The following is a 22,770-nucleotide window of genomic DNA, read 5'->3' as shown; positions in this document are numbered from 1 at the left end:
CTGCTGTAGTGCCAAGGGAACCTCAGTAATGTCCGAAGTAATCCGAACAACTCTCAGTAGTTGTGATAGAGGAAGTCCTTTTTTAAGTGATAGAGGATGAAAGCTATCAGCCTGTAACAACGTGTTTTTATCTGTGGGTTTCCTGAATAATCTAGTTGACAATCTGTCCCCACATTTATAGACACAGACATCCAAATAACAAATGGTGGTTTCACTGTAAGATAAAGTAAATCTGATACTGGTATCCAATGTATTGAGTGAATCAATAAAATCGGTGAGTAGGCTCACACTGCCAGTCCACACAAAAAATAGGTCATCAATATAGCGTACAAAAAAATGTATATATTGAGAAAACTCTTCATGTGCAAAAATATGTTGATTCTCGTACATATGCATGTACAGATTCGCAAATGCCGGGGCCATATTCGACCCCATCGCAGTTCCCGTTAACTGCAAAAAGAAAGAGTTTTCGAAAAGGAAATAGTTCTTTCGTAAAACTATTTCCATAAGTAATAGCAAAAATTCGATATTAGGACCTCCATAATGTGGACTGCCAGTGATAAGGCCCCTCACTGCATCTAAACCATCTCTGTGTCCAATGTTAGTATAGAGGCTAGTAATGTCAAGAGTTACAAGTAAACTGGAATCAGGGAGCGAACCCAGTGCTCTAAGTTTGTTAATAAAGTCCGTGGTATCTCTAATATAATATTTAGTATGTTGTACCACTGGTTGAAGCCAAAAATCGATGTATTGTGACAAGGGTTGGCACAAAGACCCACACGATGAAATTATAGGCCTCCCTGGAGGCTTAATAAGGGTTTTATGCACCTTGGGCAATACATAGATGAAGGGTATCTTAGGATGCGTTTGTGTAAGGAAATGAGCGGTAGGTTCATCAATATAATCATTGGAAAGGCCTAATGTAATCACTGCATCAATCTCCTTTTTATAAACATAAGTAGGATCATATGTAAGTTTTTTATAGCAGTTAGTATCATTCAACTGCCGCATAATTTCTGACACATACTCATCCCTATTCAACAATACAATACCACCCCCCTTATCGGAGGGGCGGATCACTATATCAGAGTTGTCCCTAAGTGTATTAATAGCTATATTTTCTTCCTTAGAGAGATTACAGTAAGAAATCCTTTGATTATCCATAAAAGATAAAGTATCGCGTTTAACTAAATGAATAAAGGTTTCAATTGAGGGATTTGTCCCTGGAGGGTCAAATGTACTCTTGGGTCTGAAATTACCACCAGCATCGATAGGTAAAGGATGCTTACAGAAAAAATCTTTCAATTTAAGCAATCTGTGAAAACGATATAGCTCAACCCCAAATTTAAAGGAATCCTGTCTAAAGGTCCTAACAAAAGAAAGGCCCCTGGACAAGACCCCCAACTCCGGGGGAGTGGGAATATAGGAAGACAAATTAAAAATAACTACTTCCTCCTGCCCCTTTGATTCGGATTTCTGTTGTTTGTGGTGTCTAGCCCCTCCCCTTCTACAGGGTTTTTTCCTTTTGGACCCTTGAATTTGGGTCGAGTTGCATCTCCCTTTAAAAAAGGCACTTGCACATGAGAATGATCAGAATCACTAGCAGAGGTATGAGTATCGACCTCAGAAAATGACCGATCTACTCTATTCCTCCGGAACCTACTGCCACCCTTATACCCAGGTTTGAACTCGCCCCCCTGCATCCAGGTATAAACTCGCAAATCCTTATAATCCTCTTTCACACGTTTATATTTACTTTTTTTGAACACAAGGAGATCAGAATAAAACTGATCAACACAAGTCTCAATTTTGGTCAACCAGTCAGTACCAGTATCAGCTTTCAATATACCGAGACCAGTAGATTCACATACAGAAATTTCTTTGTCCAGTGTCACAATGTCAGAATTAACTTGTTCAATTACCAAAACCATCAACTGAAGAGAACATTCATTCAGAATTTGGCACCATTGCTTGCAAAAGGCCACATTTGATCTCCCTAGAGTGGGTTGATTCTTGATTCTAAAACCCCTAGGGATAATTTTCTCCTTATAATATTGGGAGAGAGTCAAACCATGAAGATTTAATTCTACTTTTCTCTTTCGTAACTTCAGTAAATCTGAATAAATTTCCAAGGGGGAATCCACATCAAAGGCCAAAGATTCAGTATCAGCAAACAAGATACGAGTAATATCCTTATTTTCAAATCTTTTAACTTTAGTTAACTCATCAAAAGTATTCACTGTAGTGTCCATTGTAAAAAGAAAAAAGAAAAAATCCAAAAAACTCAAAAATTTCAAGCAAACATTAAAAAATTAATTTTAGAGGTGCTATCCAGCATACAAAGGGTTAATAGTAGTGCAAATGAGACCAGCAGCACACTCTTGGTAGCAGCAACAATGAGGAGTGCAAACACATAATATGATATGTAATAAAGAAAGAAGGAGTCAGCACATCCATATCAATCCATAGAAAATGTATTAATCCAGTAGAGAACAAATGTCGAGGTTATTTGAGGGGCTTGTGAGCAAAGTCATAGCAATAGTTCATCATGGCACAAACAGCAGGCAATCATGAAAATACTCATCACAAGTCCTCCCTCCAGAGAGTAGCGCCCGACAGCCGTTTCGGTGTCAATCCGACACCTTCATCAAGGGCATATCATACAAACCACAACCCCTGCCTACATATACACCCAACAATCAAAGTAAAGCATACTCACCTGTACATAAACGCACAGCGGCGGGTCATGAGACCATAGCTCAGACACACGCCGGATATGCCGGAAGTGACGCTCCTGGACCGGAACTGGTCACAGGTAACCAAGACAACCTAACAACAACGCGAGCACCGGAAGTGACGATCCGAAAAACGGATCGAGTCACCAGGCTCGGTGGGCCCACTCAACAGTTCCTCAGCTGCCACATACCTCCCCACCAGTTCAACCAATTGGTTTGCTGTTTTAGGGTATGCATGGCTCACCGACTTACGCAGAGTTGCAGGTAGAGACTGCAGATATTGATCCATAATGACCCTTTCCATGATCTGTGGTCCTGTTACAGTCTCTGGCTGCAGCCATTTTGTGGTAAGATGGACGAGGTCATGCATTTGCGAGCGTGGAGGCTTTTCTGTTTGGAACTCCCAGCGGTGGACTCGTTGGGCGCAAACAAATACTGTGACTCCCAATCGAGTTAAGATTTCCTGTTTCAATTTAACATGGACTTTTGGATCAGCCAGGCACAAGTCATAGTATGGTTCAGACCATATATATATATATATATATATATATATATATATATAGATAGATAGATAGATCAAGTCAAGGTGCGGCACTCTGGACATCATAATAATGAGGTAACTCACGGCTGATACTGTCAATGTTTCAGTTCATTTACAGAACTTTTATCAAGATAAGAACATGAAAAAATACACATACAGAAGCAACACCACAAGAGAAGCCGAGCTCCGGGCTAGGACCGCCCACCAGTCCGGCTGCTCATTGCAATGACGTCATGACGCCCATGGCGTGTTCACAGCGCCCTCACATGTGTCACCATCACCATAACTACAATACAAACAAACAACATGTATACATGGAATCACAATCGGCAATTATATCGCTTCTAGCATAAAATATAGCAGAAACTGCACGTAAGAACCCCAAATCGCTTTGTTATAAATCTATCCATAAAACAGATTAACATACCAGCAAAAGATGAAAGACTCTGAGTAATAAATATCTACATATAAGTTTTCATCAAACATCAGTTTAATTGCAATACGTGCTTTGTGGTTTATCAGGTCATATGTCCATGTGGACTTACATATATCGGAAAGACCGAAAGGAAGTTTAAAGAGCAGATGGCGGCTCACAGATCAGCCATCCGAGGTGCCCTTTTGAGTGGCAGCAGCGAACAGCCAGTTGCGCAGCATTTCGCTGAACAAAATCATCCACTAACCAGTATTCGGTACAGAATGATAGACCAAATTCCTCCTTTATTGCGAGGTGGTGGCCGTGCCTGCAAATTGTTGCAATGCGAGGCACGTTGGATAGCTTATTTAGATGTGATCTTTCCCTGTGGGCTTAATGAGAGTATTTCATATGCCTGCTTTCTATAGGGCAGTAGTTGTATAATTAAAAAAGCGCTGAATTTATATTAATTTAAATGTAGATATTTATTACTCAGAGTCTTTCATCTTTTGCTGGTATGTTTATCTGTTTTATGGATAGATTTATAACAAAGCGATTTGGGGTTCTTACGTGCAGTTTCTGCTATATTTTATGCTAGAAGCGATATAATTGCCGATTGTGATTCCATGAATACATGTTGTTTGTTTGTATTGTAGTTATGGTGATGGTGACACATGTGAGGGCGCTGTGAACACGCCATGGGCGTCATGACGTCAATGCAATGAGCAGCCGGACTGGTGGGCGGTCCCAGCCCGGAGCTCGGCTTCTCTTGTGGTGTTGCTTCTGTATGTGTATTTTTTCATGTTCTTATCTTGATAAAAGTTCTGTAAATGAACTGAAACATTGACAGTATCAGCCGTGAGTTATCTCGTTATTATTATGTCCAGAGTGCCGCACCGTGACTTGATCTATTACTTACTTTTGTGGGGGCACCGGCAGCAGTAAATTGGAGTGTGTCATTGGGAGTGCCAGACTTACCTCGTTTGTATAAATTTTTACTTCGACACTGAAATATAATAGTATCATCCACCTTGGTGCCAATCCTCTTAGAAATAGGAAACGTGGGTGTGGTTTGTATAAACAAAAGACATCCAGGATGGCAATCAGAAGCGTTAATATCAGCATTTTTAATATATATAGCATTGAGCTGGTATCTGTCTAGTGCCCCATGAGCCTCAATCCGGCACTATGCCCACTTCCCTTTAACATTGTGCCCCCGTGGGCCCCTAAAATTAAATTCTCCTGGTGACGTCCTCATACCCCAGTCTGCCAAAGTTCATAACCAAAATAAAATTGAATTAAAGCACATAATTAAAGCACTTTTTAAATAAAAATAATTGCATTGTGTTAACAAACCATAGTTTGTGAGTTTTTATTCACATTTTTTATTCGGTGGTCAGTAATAAACAGGCACTATAATGCTTTATATAAGCAAAGAGGGTGCTAGCCACACTTCATGGCACAAACCACACCCCCTGTACAGACCACCCACCCCCGCTGTGCTGGTCACACCTCCTACGTCAGCACACAATAGGCCCTTCATAAAGGTCAACTCCAGGCCCATGTGGATCTTAATCTGGTACTGCATGTTATTGTCCTGCTGTGTGTCCGATGCCTCATGTACAAATTGTGAATACTACATATATATGTTTGTACCTATGCACTAACTTTAGCAGAACTATCTCTGGTTCTGGATACTGCAAGACCCCGGGGCTCGGTAGCAACCGGATCAGACACAGATGCTTATATACAATGATACCTGGTATGTAAATGATCATACACCTCTAGATCACATAAAATCATATTAATATATTCTATGCAAGTATGACCTGCATGTATATGTATAATATATATGCGTATATGTATATATATATATATATATATATATATATATATTTGCACGTACACACACACCATATTTGTTTTCCCTTTTTTGGGGGGGCATCAAACTCTAACTTGACTCTGGGCAACTTGGATGAACTTACGCCCATCGTTCCAAGTGGTAAAATGAAGGAACATTGTGGCGATGAGGATAGGAGTTCTAAAGGTCGGTACACACTAGGAATGTGTTCCAGAACTCGTCAGCGACGGGACCCAGCGACTTGCCGATGCCAGCAGCGATGGAACGACGACATAGGCCATGCTGCTCCTGCTAATGATATTCCCCGTCGGACCTGCATGCAGGGCCGACGGAGGACGTTGCTGACGACACACGGTAACATGCCTCGTCAGCAACATGGCGGGTACACACTAGACAATGTGCCCAACATGTCGATTAGATTCGCCAGATTGGACGACATATCATCTAGTGTGTAAATGCTGGTCAATAATAATATTAATAAAAACCAGGAACATTTCCGGAGATACAATATTTCAAGGAAAAATCTTTAAAATCTGTCACAGTCATTGATAATTGCAATAGTTAGCAATTAAGTTATATACAGTGTTTGCAGCTATTTTACATTTTCAGAAGTTTCATATAACACAGTGTTGTGATGCATTAATGTACAAATGAGTAAATCTGTATGGATGTTACAGAATGTAGGACAAGAGACTGGCATGCTGTAACACGTACACAAAATTGAGCTCCTATTCTCAAGTAATTTGAAAGCAATGTTACTTCCTGTTGAAGCACAGCCTTGGAACAGTACACAGCAGTGACTAGGCTACTGCACTCAGCTTTCTTCCTGCTCCACCTGCTTTTTCAGTGCTTCATTGCTCAGAATGGAAAGAGGCGTGACCATCTCACCTTCCAGGTACAAGAATAGAAACCTACTCATTCACCTGGCAGAGACCTAGGCAGGACATAACAGCACACACTTCTAGCAAGGTAAAATATTTTTTTTAAGAATGGTTAAAAATACTTTTATTTCTATGAGTTGTATGTATAAATACCTATAAATAATACTTGTATAAAAGGCAAGTCCGGATGTCATTTATAATGGATGATTTCTCATGTCATTTATTCAGTGTATATCAGGAAAAATTGTGTATTATAAGGAAATTTCAATTATGACATCATGGTGTCTTTAGATGTTCTAAGTTTCATTCGTTATATGTAGGATGTACACAAATATGTAATTAGTGCATTTTTGCATCTTTAAAGGATATACATAAGAGCAATAGGCAGGGTACACATAATACAAACCCAACAGTACTAAGGGGCAGATGTACTAAGCTCTGGAAAGTGATAAAGTGGAGAGTGATAAACTACCAACCAATCAGTGCCCAACTGTCATTTTTCAAACACAGCCTGTAACATGACAGTTAGGAGCTGAGTGACTGGTAGTTTATCACTCCCCAATTTATCACTTTCCAGAGCTGAATACATCTCCCCCTAAATACCTTATTGTTTTTTAACCTCTATTTATAGACAGTAGAGTAGCACTAACAAATTATGCAGCAATTTACATAGAACATTTGTAACAGCCCCAGTAGAAGCCAATTATTTACCATACCACTATGTTCATGGTTTTACCATATACTAAAGTTTCAAAAACTGCAGTTAGTTATACTGATGCTATACAAGTGTACAAGTGTAGTGTTAATATAACAATAAATATACTGTATGTTTCCTGCACCTTACACATCCCCCTACTTGGAAGTGGTGCCTCCATTCCTTCAGGTAATATGCCCTGGATGCTTCTCACCTTAGAAAGCTGGAGGCAAGGGTGGCATCCTCTGCTCCACAGACTAGCAGTCTGGCTCTTGACTGTGACATTATAGCCAAGTACCCCACTCTCATTTTAACACTGAAATGGAGGTGCAGCAGCTTCACATGTACGCAGCCCATTCTAGTCCTCCTTCATGTCACTGGCTGGCGTACAACGTTGGGGTGCCCTGGGGGTATTAAAAACACTGGATGAGTCATATGTCACTTGTTCAGTATTTTAGGCACTCCTTAACAATTGGCTAGGTTTGCCTAGATTGTTCTGCAATGCAGAACAATGTTGGAAACAGGTACATGAAAACAGAAGTATTTTAGAAACTAAAAAAACAAATGTGAATAACATTCCCATTAAGATTACATTTTTTTTTAATAATTCATAATTAACAGAGCCGTAACTAGACTTTTTGGTGCCCTGATCCAGAAAGAGCATTGGCGCACCCCTCCATTTCTAAAGTTGTACCACTGTTATCCGGGTCTCACTGCTAAATAGTGTAAATCCAATGGCTGCAGTGATGATACAATAATTATGCAGTGTAACTCACCAGCTCTAGATGTAGGAAAGTGCTGGTGAAGATCACCGACTGAAGGTACAGAAAGAGTGCTGCTTATAGTGTATATGCAGCAAATATCAGTGGCGGGGAGATTCCTATACTGTATGTACCTTGCACCGGGCAGCTGAACTCACTGGCAAAGGTGCTCAAGGTGTGCTGGTAACAACCGACTGCCATTTGAGACGTCATAGGTCTGAGTCCCGGGTATGACAGTATTTTGAAATGTGTGTGTTAAATAAAAGAGCATGTGACTGAAGGTGCTTGGGGAGGTGGTCAGAAGGAAGGGGGTTGGCCAAGGAGGTGATAGGGGAGATCAGGAGATGCCGGGGATAAAAGAAAAGGAAGCAGTGAGAATGATTATAAACAGAAAATTGACAGCCCCGAGCAGTGCCCCTGCCCTGCGGTGCACGGAACCCGAGCTCGGCTGTCAGGTAAAAAGAAACATAACTGCCGTGCATACGCACACTGTGACACACCTAGATACATAAGTACCTGGGGGATATAACACATGTCGCACCACCCTAGTTACCCTCTGATAATTAATTTCAGTCAGTCATTTTCGTTAGTTCACATTTGAATTGAACATTGTTGAAACAAATAGCTTGCTTCCTGGTACAATGGAACCAAGCTGATAACTAAAGCTCAGTACATACTAGACAATGTTTTAAACGATTTGTCGTTTTCTGACAGATTGGAACGACAAATCGCTGAAATCATGCAGTGTCCAGCGAGGTCGTCCATCGCATCTTCTGATCTGCCGTACATGCTGCTTAATCTGAAGTTGTGACTGACGACCCCATTCATTTGGAAGCAGCGGGAGAACGACATATCACGTGGTCATTCACCAAATTAGGTGGTGTGTACAGACCGCACGATATGTCGTTTCACAGGTCATCTAGTGCGTATCCAGCTTAAGGGGCTGATGAAGAGTTGAACTGAAGTCCATTTGTGGAGCCTATCCTGTGTGTTTTCTCACTGCGTATGCTCCAGTGTATAGTCATATGCAACTCGGGCAAATCTCCACTTGTGGCTGAAAGGGGATAACTGGATTGTAATGGGGCATTTTCACACAGGCAAAGTTCATAAAAGGCATGTTGCCAGAAATGCATGCAATGCAGAGTTGTGCGTATGCATAATTTTAACTGTTTGCAGATGCATCAATTGCAACAGAAATAGATTTGGTGCAAGTGCATAATGATGAATCAAGCATAGGGCTAAGCATAGGCAAACACAGCAAGGGTTTCCGGATGCCTGGAAACCCTCCTCCCCAGCCCACACCACGATGACCACAATAGAAATAGCATATAATTCTAAAAGCTGCATGTTTTAAGATCCCCTCAAAGTCACAAATGAAATAATTAGCACCACTTGTTGATCTTTTAAAAAATGTAAGCCAGTAATAAATACACTTATGCACCAACTAGATGATCTGGAAAAAATGCACTGTTAGAGGTGCACTGATATAGACCATCTATAGGGTCAAATTTCAATACTGTATAATAATACACTATCCAGTGCATAAGGAGACCAATGTGCACATACTGTATATGTCCAGGGCAGTGCAAGGTTCTTTCGCTGCTCCCCCAGACTCCCGGACTTGCTCAAATGCTCTGGAATGGGGCCCACATCTGGAATAAAAACATTCAGCTCAGACAGGATGGCCCTACTTCCACATATAATGGCATACTGTGATCGCTGGTCCTGTATGTTTCAGAATTATTTAATACCTTGGCATGATGTATATTATAGCTGGTTAAGTGCCAGTCTTCATGGACTGGCCGCACTTGCTCTAAAATCAAGCATTTGGAAAACCCCCTTTAGAAATCCTGCGTTGGCCCCTGCTAAGGGAAGACCAGCCACAGAGATGCTACATGGTATGATATGCATGCGGGCAAATCTATGCATTTACTTCTATACACGCAATGTGGGACTTACATTCAACTCAATATAAGCCATTAAATTGAATTTACTTCATAGTGTCCAATCACCCATGTACATAATTATCCCCTGTTGCAGTCATAATATATATTCTGTGTAGGGTCTTTTCATTTTATATTTGTTTTATCTCCTCTTTCCACGTCTTTATAGTATTGGTCCCTCTGTATGTATGTATGTATGTATGTATGCATGCCTCCCTATATGTCCTGTATTGTGCTTCCCCATCTATTTGTTCTTTACAATGCTTCTTCCCCTCATATATATACTCTATTGTGATGCTATCAGGGGGGACTGCCAGAACTGGAGTCCCAGACCGGGAGAGAGAAGGGTGCTGGGTGGCAGCGGTGCGGATTTGCTCCAGCAGCCCGAAAGAAACAGCGCTGGTGGTGTTTCAAATGGTGCACCAGTTGCGAGCCAATCAGGCGCAGCCACAGAGGTTGCTCCTGATTGGCTGATGGTCCACAAGCTGTGATTGGCTTGCAGCTGGCGACAAATTCAAGGTGCCACCTGTGCTATTTCTCCATGCCTGGCTAGCTGCCAGTGGCTGTGCTAGCTGAAGAAACCAGGTACATAGAATCCTGCCGTGTGCCCCTGTCAAGCCATCCTTCCCTGTGCCCCATCCCCCCTAGTACAGCCAGCCTTCCCTGCCATGTGTCCCCCTCTATAGTCCAGCCAGCCATCCCTGCCCTGTGCCCCACCCCGTCCTGCCTTGTGCCTTTCCTGCATTAAGGTCCAGCCCTCCCTGTCCTGTGCTCCACCTCCAGTCCAGCCTTCCCTGCTGTTTTCCCTCATGTCCACCCTTTCCTGCCCTGTGCCACCCCCCACCATGTCTAGCCATCCCTGTGCCCCCATTAGGTCCAGCTCTCCTTGTCCCTCAATTCCTCTTCCTTCTGGCTTTTTAACTGGATCTGGATTTTTCAGTGTATTTTATTTGATCCTGGCTTTTTCAGTGTATTTTATATGAATCTGGCTTCTTCAGTGTATTTTATGTGCATCTGGCTTTTTAAGTGTATTTTATGTGGATCCAGCTATTTCAATGTATTTTATGTGGATGCAGATTTTCCAATGTATTTTATGTGAATCTGGATTTTCTCATTCTATATGCTAGCTGGGATACCCGGCGTTGCCCGGGTTGAAGACATGACCCTGATTACAGCTGGCACACCAGCAGGCAGACATGGAGAGATAGCGCTGTTGGTCGCGAGGCAATCAGAGCTCACCAACCAGCAGCCAACTCAGCAGTGACGACTAGTGATTGGCTGCCGGTCCGCGAGTTCCAATTGGCTCGTGACCAGAGACAGCCAGCGATTTCTGCCGGTACACCAGCTGTAATTAGCTGATGACCCGGCACCAATCCACACCTGCTGGCTGCTGATGGCACACAGGGGGAGGCGAGAGGCTGCTGGAGCGACACAGGGAGGTGAGTTGCTGGGGGTGGCATAATGTGTAAGGGGCATTACTGTGTGGCATGTTATAAGGAGCATTACTGTGTGGCATAATGTGTAAGGGGTGCTATTATTATGTGGAATAATGTTATATGGGGCACTACCAGGGGCATAACTAGGGGGTTTAGCGCCCATGGCAAAGGAATAAACGGCACCCCCTCATCAGTGCCACAGGCCTAATTACCCCATGGGCCTAGTGCCCGACAACCTGGTGGTCGAGGAAGATATTAAGGTAGCCTACCTGTCTGGTCCTCAGCCACATTCTTCTGCTACTGGCCCGGCATCTTCTGGTCTCTTCCATGGGAGCCGGAGATCTACCCACAACGTCTGCATCCTCCGCCGCTGAACTGATTTTTCTGACCAGTGGCATCTGACATCAGACGGCATGGTTGGAGCCTCTTTCTATTGGCTGATGGTCCGCAAGCCATAATTGGGTCGTGGCTGGCGCCAAATTGAAATGGGGGCAAGTCCGGGAACTGGGGGACACATCCCTCTGGACTTCCAGCACTGAGATCAACACTTGGACATTGCCCAGGCCGGCGGCATCCCACTCTGCTGGGCCTGTCAGATGGCACCCAGGGCAAGGTGCCCAACACGCACCCCCCTGGCTTAGCCACTGGGCACAGAGCATCACTCCAGGGTTTTGCAAAAAGAATATGATTTACTTCAACGTTTAAAGGCTCTCTCAGCCCCGTCGTCAGGCATACATAACAAACAAATAAACATCAGTGCACTTACCTATATACCCCACATGCCGTGTTCTAAGTGCAAGATTGCCTCTGTGCCGCGTTCACGTAACCGGAGGGTGCAGGTCGCGCTGTGAATCGTCCTGCTCACCTCCGGAGGTTGATATGATAACCAGAGACGCTCCTGCGGAAATAGGTTTGACTGCACTGCAATAATGAAAAACACATACATTCAATATAAAACCAAAGTGTAACAATACTACATTAAAAGGACCTATTAGTAACCACTATTGGACACCAGTATAAAACATATATAGAATAAACACCTACATTAATTACAGAGAAACATCTCGAAGTACTACAAAAAGTATTATAACAAAAGTAGAAAAGCAGCACTGGATAATGCATATACATAGAGGTGGAAATATAGAAACGATGCAACATTGCCCTCTATTTAGTTACACTGTGTCCATATGGAGATACACACTAACTCCTAAAATAATTGTAACAAATGAGGCATCAGAGAAAGGTATTCCAAGCAATCATTGAGCCCAAAGGGCTGGACAGTGTTCAATCTGAGAATCCATTGAGCTTCTAGTTTGGACAAAGCGGCCACCTGGTTGCCTCCTTTCCGCATTTCCGGAATGTGATCTATGATTTTATAACGGAGGGTGGAAAGTTGGTGACCTTTTGATTTAAAGTGCTTAGCTACTGGCTGATCTATGTCTGTGACCTGTGTAAGGCCATGCATTCCTTAAAAGTCCTAGAGGTCATATATAACACAGGGAGCATGGACTTTGTATTACACGACACCGGAACCTGCCTGTCAGCGGCACTGGCAGCAGTGTCTGTGAGCGGATTGGCGCAGCCGTGACCTGGTTGAAATCACATACCAGCAGCAATTCAGTGGAGAGAGACAGCGGCAGCACAGCCATGGTGGACACGGCAATCAGGAGCGGCTGCTGGTCCGCGAGCTGTGATTGGCTTACGGCCGTCAGCATATTCACTATGCCACAGCTGCTCTTGTGGCTGCAAGACAAGGTGAATGATGCCCTGTACAGCTGCATCATCATATATAAGCACGTAAGGACTAAGCGAGTCGTCAGCTGCGGCAGCAGTTGGGCAGGCTTCGGACACAGATCAGGATAGGTAACACAAGGAAGACTCTAATCTGGCATATAAGGGGGGATGAGGGACTCAAGGTTAGCACATAAGGGGAGTACTCTGGGCTGGCACATAATGGGTGGGGGACTCTGGGCTGGCACATAAGTGGGGAACTCTGGGCTGGCACATAAGGGGGGGACTCTGGGCTGGCACATAAGGGGGGGACTCTAGGCTGGCACATAAGGGGGGGACTCTGGGCTGGCACATAATGAAAGGGGACTCTAGAGTGGCACATAATGGGAGGGGACTTTCGGCTGGTACATAATGGTGGGGACTGGGCTGGTACATAAGGAGAGGGGACTCTGGGCTAATGCATAAGGGTGTACTATGGGCTGGCATATAAGGGGGACTCTGGCATATAAGAACCGTACCTAATTACTGGGAGGCAAACTATGTGTATTGTAGCCCTCCATTTAAAGACATTTTTGTAATATGGCACAATGCACCATCAACGTTGACCACAGCCCCACCCTCCTCTTCTCCCCCAATGGTTCCTGAACCTATTTTTGTACAAAAATAGCACTGTATGTATGCACGTGTGTATATATATGTGTGTATATAAAATATGGAGTGGGAATGGAGAGGAGTGGGGGTATATCGGAACAGAGGAGTGGTGAGGGAAGAACGGGAAGAGCAGATGCAACAGTAAGAGCAGGGGGTGTGGTGCATATGCGCTATGCTAGGTGCATTTCATCCATCTGAGTATGGCCTCCAATGTGAGTGATTCAGCAACACTCCACTAACAGACCTGTACTATGCTATATTAGTGTTTGATTAGCCAGTCTCCTGTAACCACTCAGCAACAACCGACAAATTTATATTACACTTCTCTGAATGAATCTGTTCTGCGACTCTGCATGAACATCATTGGGATGTATGCACAGTGCAACTCAGACATATGTGCAGATGTAATTATCACTTCACAACATACAGAATGTCCTCTGATATAGGACAGGCGCACGCAATGTTGGACTGGGTTATGAAGGGCAAATAGAGAGAAAGACATTCTCGCTTATTTTATTTATATATAATGTGTGTGTATCTACAGCAGTTTTCTCTCCTATATGTCTGTATTTGTATAGTTTCATATATTATATGATGGATTTACATGTTTAAAATAACACCCCCACGGCACAAGCATTGAGAATAATTAAACTAGTTTATGCACCAATTGATGCTCCACACCCGATGTAGCTCCACCCACATTTTCCACAGTCAGTACCCACCTCTGCCCCATCCCCCCAGGGGGGTTGCCTATTTTGTCAGTACCGGGCCCCACAATTTCTGATGACTACCCTGTCTGTCTATTCTCTATTGTGCATGTGCATCTCACCACAACACCCTGTTTGTTCCCTGTTGTGCTCCACAGCTCAGTCCCCTCCCAGTCTATTTTATAATGTGCTGAGTTCGCCACACCCTTCCGAGCCCCCCTCCTCCTTCTACCCCTCTTCTCCCTCCAGAATATGTTTAGTACATTTACCAAGAAAAAGTGAATAACCATACTATTATGTTTGGTGCACTCTTATAGTAGATCTTAAGCAGCGTTTTCTCTCCTGAGTCTCCTCCCGCCTAAGCTCCTCTGACAAACAGGGTAGTAACGTCATCATCCACAATGCTGCTGGAGGCAGAGTACAGGTGTGGTGTTGCCAGGGAAAATTGGCACTGATTCAGCATTGCACGCAAGTGCAATGCTGAACACAGATTCCTGATGATTGGGAATCTGTGCGTGCGCAGGACCCACATGCAGTTCAGGAGCAACATCCAGCTGCATTAGCCCCGGTGTGTACATTGTGTACATACTGTATAAATACACATATTGGTAGGCTTAAATACATGAAATAACATACAAATTCAGGTTGTTATGAAAAGCCACGAAGCACAAAGCCTTGTACTACTGTAGAATATTAATAATATTAATGAGCAGAAGCTAGATGGAAAATTTCTGAAACCAGACATAGGGACATATTTATCAGTTATCAGCAATAAGAAATTATTTCTCACCCAAATTTATCAAAAACCACTCTCCGAAGAGAGCCCATCCGTGCTGTGTGTTACTAGTTATTGGGGACCCTGGCGTGCTACTGAACTTGCACAGTCCGCTGATCACGCATGTGCTGTGGCCATTGCTGGGGAGAGTTCCAGAGGACCCCTCTCATGATAAATTTTGCAATGTATAGCCCACAGGCATCACATTCCAGAGCTTGGTAAGTCTGACAGCTGGGCAACCCCTATGCATCAGCTGCAGTTGGAAAATAAAAGAACCACAGCAGATATCTGCGGTCCCTCTATTTTCCTTCCTTCATACATAGAAGTTTTACTTGATATTTATGAGTATCCCCAAAAATGGGTGTTTTTGGGGGATATGCCACAAATATTCTTTGATAAATAGGCCCCAAAGAGCAGATGTATCAAACTTCAAGAGAAATAAAGTGGAGTAGTCATTTCAAAGACTGTGCTAGTTAAATGACGGAAGGTGATTGGTTGCTTTGGCCAACTTCTCTACTTTATCACTCTCCAAGATTTGATATATCTCCCCCTTAGTATATAAGAGAATATAAATGCAATTACAGATTAGCTCATGGAAGTTGTGAACAAGTCATTTATACAGTCATACAAGTAACATTTGAAGAGACACAAGGTTCTGCTTTTATTATCTTACGAAATGTTCCCATCTCACCATGTGCTGTACACATACCAATGCTTGTTTGTAGAGGTGGATCTGTAAGTACAGAATGACTCACCCTCATCCGCCTCAGCTCATGGGCAGAGAACCTGCACAGACGCATTTCATTAAACAGAGGGAAGTTTAAAAAAAAGCATTGTAACCAAAGTGATGACAATGGAATAATTAGATCACACAACTGAATGAACATATCATTACAAAAATAGTAACAGTTACAGCGATTAGACATTCACATCTGCGTTTTTAAAACTTATTTGTGACAGAGGGATCTATTTACTAAGCAGTGTTAGGAGACAGAGTGAAAAGTGATAAGAAAATAATAAGGTGCCAGCCAATCAGTTCCCAACTGTCATCTCACAGGCTGTGCTTGAAAAATGACAGTTGGGAGCTGATTGGCTGGCACCTTATCACTTTCTTATCACTTTTCACTCTGTCTCCTAACACTGCTTAGTAAATAGACCCCAGAGTTCAATATTGTCCTTTATTGTGCATCAAGATCAAAGGTGGTGAGTGTAAGAAAACTGTGTGGCCTCATGTACCCACAGGAGAATGTACAGACCACCAAAAACTAAGCATGCTTTGACATGTACCGCATGTGTTCAGTCTACAGTTCACGTTTGCATTGCATTTTACACCAACTTCATATGTACAAAGGGCCTAATTCAGAGACGGACGCTAATGCACCACAACTGCATCTCCGTATGCAACGCAGTTGCAAAAATATGCTAATGTTAGCAAAGATCACCCGAGCATAAAGACGCCCACTACTGCCTTTTCATGTGCATGCGACTACGCGTACCTACTTAAACATCGGTACCATCGAAGTACATCTGCGGCCATTTTACCCTTGCGGCAGATCTGACCACACGCGGGCCACGGAGCTCTTCTGCCACGCAGAGCTGCGTATGCAATTGTAGTGGCTAATTTATGCACGCCCACGTAACGGCGTTCAAACGGCCAGACACACCTGCATTTCGCTAACCACTCCCTGTCTCCACCCCCAAACGGGCACTTCCTGTCAATCAATCTGCAATGGGCCTGCGTGAACGCACAGCGGACACACTGCAATGAATGCGCAATGGCAAACAATCACTCGATCTGCGTGCAATTTGCAGTTGCATTTATCTCTGAATCAGGCCCACAGACAGAGAGGTTTGTTTATTGTGTAATTACTTGTGTAATTAGTGGGTATTGGTTTCTTGCTACCATAAAACATAGTGGTATTTTAAATGTCCAATATAGATTTGTAGTTGTACAAAAAACCTTTTTCATTACTTTTTAGTACATTCCTAGAAGCTAGGGGGTCTATTTACTAAGCCTTGGATGGAAATAAAGTGAACAGAGTTAAGGTACCAGCCAATCAGCTCCTAACTGCCATCTCACAGGCTGTGTTTGAAAAATGACAGTTAAAATGACAGCATACGCAGAACATTCAGCCAATTGCGTGCATAATTGCAGTTGCGATACTTGCTGAATCAGGCCCAATGTCAGAAACAACAACGCAGAGAGACAAATGTTCAAAAGCTGAAAACAGCAAATCACTCCTGACATACCCCGTTTACTGACCTGCTACACGGGACCTCTGTCTAAGCACCAAATACACAGAGACCGGGTGATTTAGGTGTAACACTGAGAGTTATTGATTCACTCCTGACTTTATCTCATTGTGCTGATTGTGATACGAGACTTATACTACAGCAGCTGTGATAGCAAGTGATTATGCATGTTTTGTGACAGACCCAAGATACTATTACCACCTACCATTGCCATCTTACCGGGCTACTGTTATCACTCCAAATTATTATGTAAAGGAGAATTGTTTCATTTACACTTCTGTGCTAGGATCTCCGTCGATACTATAATTGGTACATTTCAGTACACTTATCATCTGGATACAATTAATTCAAGACTGTGTTACCATTTCTACATTTATTATTGCTTTTTTGTCCATTGTGATTCATAATTGGCTTTATTGACCCCTGCCCTTCGTACTGTATATTCATTTCCTTTTCTTTTTTCTTTAAATGAGTCTGATCAACTCCATTTCTGTGTTATTTTTTATATATTCATGTGGTGTTTGTGCTGACATTCAGCTCTTTTTAATAAATTTATCCTTTATATATATTTATGTGTGAGTATATCATGTCCCAGCATAGGTAATAGAGCGCAGTAATTTCTTGCTGAAAACATGTCTAGAAATGATAGATATTTGCCTATAGCCCATCTAGTAGATGTGACAAAGATGACATGTCGTGGTGCTCTAGATCGCTTATTCAAATGCCATTTTATTGGTGAAGAAATCGCCATCATGATGTGATAATGGTACCACTGCAATTGCACTGCGTTCAAGAAGACCACACAGAGTAATTGCAGAGTGAGTGGAAAGCTGTGAGCATTTTGGGGTGGTGACAGGGGGGTGGTTGGAGAAACACAGGCGTGTCTGTCCATTTGAACGACGTTGCATGGGCGTGCGTAAATTAGCCATTGCGATTGCATACGTAGCTTGAGTGCTCACTGGGTGCTACTTAAGGTCAGGGCTGCTGTAATTCTGTGTGAGTGGCCGATGGCACTCAATGTTACCGATGTATATGAAGGATTGCAAGGTATTACGGAGGTGAGATAGCGGTAGTGGGAGGCAGTGGGCGTCTCTATGCTGGCAGTGTGCAATAGCATTCATTATAATATTTTTGCAGCAGACCTGTATGCGATTACAGAGCTGCGAACGCAATAGCGATCGTTAATGAATCAAGCCCTGAGTTTGAAAAATTATAGTTAGGAGCTGATTGGTTGGTACTTTATCTATCCACTTTATCTTTCTATAAGGCTTACTTCAGAGACCCATCTGTCAGTTTAGCTGCATTATCACTGGAGCAGCCTCTATGTTCCTCCCCTCCTGGCTATCACTTTTTTGCATATGCTTGGGTGTCTTGGATGGCAGTAAAGTAATGGCCATAACTATTACTTTACTACTAAAAATCATTCCTTATTCTTGCGGCGATCATGAATGATACTTTGCAAAGCTCCCACTGCCACCAATTATGAGGCAGAGGCTCCTATGTTAACTTGTTGAGGATATTTACTTTGATAGGACTGCGTTTCCTACTCAGTTACAATTGTGTATAAAATGGTAGATTGACTACCTATAAGTGCTTCATTCTCTAAACAGCAGCCATGGTAACATGATCCCAACCTGGTAACTATTGCACCTTCAACTACAAATATACAGCCCAGTTTACAAGTGACTCATAAGATATACCCTATTATTTCATCTTTACAGCCCACCAGCTGAGAAATAGGAGTCCCCACATATATTATGTACACCTATCTGACTCATTATGGTATTGTTTTATTTATATAACTTTTTCCATTTGTATATAGGATTTGTCAGGTCACCTTTTCAGATATATAAATGTTATCAATTGATAACTTTTTAAGTAGCATCATTCAGGGGCGGATTGGGATGGAAAACCAGCCCGGGAAATTTATGGAAGTAGTCCTAATTGGGGCGTGGTCTGATGATGGGCGTGGTCTGAGAGGGGCAGTATCTTACCTCATAGGGCCTGATTCTGAGTTGGAAGCAGTTGGTGCTTTCCTTGTGTCTTTTGCTTCAGTTTCATCTGTGACTATATGCTAATGCCGCTTCCCTGGTGTACATCCGTGCGACCTAACATGAAAGGACTGAGATGCCCGCTGTCAGTGTCTACAGTCACTGCAATCATGCTATGTGCATCTTTAGATGTCACTATCAGTCGCACCAGCCCTATGGTAGGTGCAGATTATCCGTCTGAGTATGGCCCCTAATGGGAGGAATTCAACGTCTCTATACACAACCACTTTCAGCAATATGTCCGTGTCACACCCATACAACGCTACATATGTGTCTGATTATCCAAAAACCTGTAACTGCCCAGGAAATCCCAATACATGTCTAATACACTTCTTCATGTGCGCATCTAAGTGCTGCGACTCTGTACCACACTATCAGGATGTATGTGCCGTGCAGACCAGATGAAAACATCGCTCCACTGCATACACCATTGTCACTGTGTCTGAGAATCAGGCCCACAATGCTGTATATTACTATGCCATAGTGGTTCTTGCTATATAAAATAACTACAAAAGGGCCATGCATATTTACATAATGTCACTCCCCTTCTATAAGCTCATCTCACTCACTATAAAAACCTTCAGAAGTTCAATAGAATATAGCAATTATCAAAAAATAAATACATTTATAAACATCCTGCCTAATCCGAATTTGCCCAAATTTCATGAATCCAGATAATTCCAAGTCGCGGTTCTGATCTTTTCGCGGTTCAGAATTTGGATTTTAAATCCAAATTTCAGGTTTTGGATTGCATAAATTACATGATTTTAGCTGTTTCTAAACACTTTTTATCAATTTTTTTTTAAACCCCAGATCTGTAACCTAAACACGTACAATGGGTGCAACCATATGTTTGCATATGAGAGAAATCTTCTGTGACCTATCGCCTGGGTATAACGTACCTACACCATCAATATTAAATATATGGCAATTAATGCATAGAGGGATAGATGGACAGATATGCATGTTTTTTGTAAGTACACAGTGATGTGGGAACCCTTTATTTGTAAATGTAGAACTAAACACACCATATAAAAACAGATATGTGTATTTATCTAAGGATAAATGTAGGAAAGATAAAGGCGCTTCAAGTAAGAAAAGAGGGAGTGACCTGCGTCAACACACTGGAATGGTGCCCATATGTGAAAGTAAAACATTCAGCTCAGACAGGATGTCCTACTGCCGCTTATAATGGCTTATTGTGATCACTGGTCCTCTATATGCTGGAATTATGACACACAATACACTATGTATGACACATATAATGGGTTACTGTGATCACTGGTCCTGTATATTCTGGAATTATGACACACAATACACTATGTATGACACATATAATGGGTTACTGTGATCGCTGGTCCTGTATATGCTGGAATTATGACACACATTACACTATGTATGACACATATAATGGATTACTGTGATCACTGGTCCTGTATATGCTGGAATTATGACACACAATACACTATGTATGACACATATAATGGGTTACTGTGATCACTGGTCCTGTATATTCTGGAATTATGACACACAATACACTATGTATGACACATATAATGGGTTACTGTGATCGCTGGTCCTGTATATGCTGGAATTATGACACACATTACACTATGTATGACACATATAATGGATTACTGTGATCACTGGTCCTGTATATGCTGGAATTATGACACACAATACACTATGTATGACACATATAATGGGTTACTGTGATCGCTGGTCCTGTATATTCTGGAATTATGACACACAATACACTATGTATGACACATATAATGGGTTACTGTGATCGCTGGTCCTGTATATGCTGGAATTATGACACACAATACACTATGTATGACACATATAATGGATTACTGTGATCACTGGTCCTGTATATGCTGGAATTATGACACATATAATGGGTTACTGTGATCACTGGTCCTGTATATGCTGGAATTATGACACACAATACACTATGTATGACGCATATTGTTGCTGGTAAAGTGATAATTATGTCCTCTTCATGGATTGATCACGCTTGCTCTATAATCAAGCATTTGGAACCCCCCCTCAAAAACATGATATTTGGCTCACACTAGTTACAATAACCGATATTAAAGGCTGATGGACTTACTCCTAATATACAGAATCAAAATGTTTAAAACGCTCCAATGTGCTTCATTTACAACATGCAGTGAATATCTGCCCTAAAAGTTTGTCTAATAAGGCCTAGCAATCATCTGTATATCTATCAGTCTTCTATTGTTCAGTGTCATAGGCAATACTAGCAATAATGAAAACACAATAATGCATTCAATATACTTTAACACTTATTAATACTGATTGCTAATTTATCTTCTTAAATAAGAACAAGTTGGCTGCAGGTTAATGTAGTAGTGGATAAACAAAATATATTTCTGTGATACAATTATACTTGACTCACATTATACTACTTATCTGAGGGCTGGCAGTCAAGTAAGAAAAGTGTAATTTACAGACTTCCACCCGAAGAGGGATAATACCGACATTACATAGATAAGGTGACATTATAAAATCTGGATAACCTCAGAATGTAATTCTGTGTTAGCTATCATCCCAGGTGAACCCAGGTACCAGGGCCGGCTCCTAGCATGTTCTGTTTTTGCGGTCACACAGGGGCGCCGGGAGTCGGCTGGAAAATGTCTCCACCCTCCACCCAGCTACGGCTCTGACAATATAATAATAGGGAGGGCGCAGTGTGGGGAAGGGGCGGAGGCGGTGCGCGGGATGGCGCTGTGTGCCGAGTCACCTAGCACCGGCCCTGCTGCCAGGTACAGCTTGTGACTTAGAGTGCCACTGCCTCATTCCCGGGGGTGATTGTCCTGGCCCTGCTTCTTCTCCTCTTCCCGTTCCCGGATCCTGCGCTGGCACTGGCCACCGGTGACTGCTGGAGGCGAAGGCGGAGCTGTGAGGTTTCACTCACGTGCTCCTTAATGGGTTATGGTAGAAGCTGCTGTGGCTTGGCATCCGCAGCAGCCTTCCCACGACCAATTCACATACTGCTGAGTTCGCTTCGCGCATGCGCAGAAGCTCATGACCGCTGCCCAATCGGAGCTGAGCTCCATTTGCGGTAGCGGCCATCAGAGCTTCCGGCCGGTCAGTCAAAGTGCAAAGCGGCCCACCAGAGGGACTAGGGGACCGGCCCATCGGGAACTATCCCGCTGTCCCGGTGGCCCAATCCGCCCCTGGCATCATTGTATTCACATTCAAACAAATTTAAAACAATCAAAGTCCCCAAAGCTTCTGGGGTCCTAGGTCGTCCCCGGCTATTCACTTAAATTTTACATATCTACACTTCTAAATTTCCTCTTTTACAT

The 22,770-nt window shown here is 42.7% G+C and overlaps 1 protein-coding gene across 3 annotated transcripts in view; it reads left to right on the top strand.

Annotated features, from left to right (window-relative positions):
* The window catches only part of HSH2D (hematopoietic SH2 domain containing), a 66,783-nt gene that overhangs the window by 8,613 nt on the left and 35,400 nt on the right, over window positions 1-22,770 (top strand). Inside the window, exon 1 of one of the 3 annotated variants that reach the window (XM_088469007.1) lies at window positions 6,483-6,518. The exons of 1 other annotated variant lie outside the window; for it this stretch is intronic. The gene's annotated coding sequence lies outside the window, so the exon portion shown is untranslated. Of the gene's footprint in view, window positions 1-6,482; window positions 6,519-8,730; window positions 8,766-22,770 lie in introns of those variants that run through there. One more of the 3 variants, XM_088469008.1, reaches the window with a different exon arrangement.

This window comes from Taudactylus pleione, unplaced genomic scaffold (assembly GCF_031769625.1).
Source record: "Taudactylus pleione unplaced genomic scaffold, aTauple2 ptg000087l, whole genome shotgun sequence".
Lineage (NCBI taxonomy): Eukaryota > Metazoa > Chordata > Amphibia > Anura > Myobatrachidae > Taudactylus > Taudactylus pleione.
The sequence above is the reverse complement of the archived record's forward strand: the minus strand, read 5'-3'. Positions and strand labels throughout refer to the sequence as shown.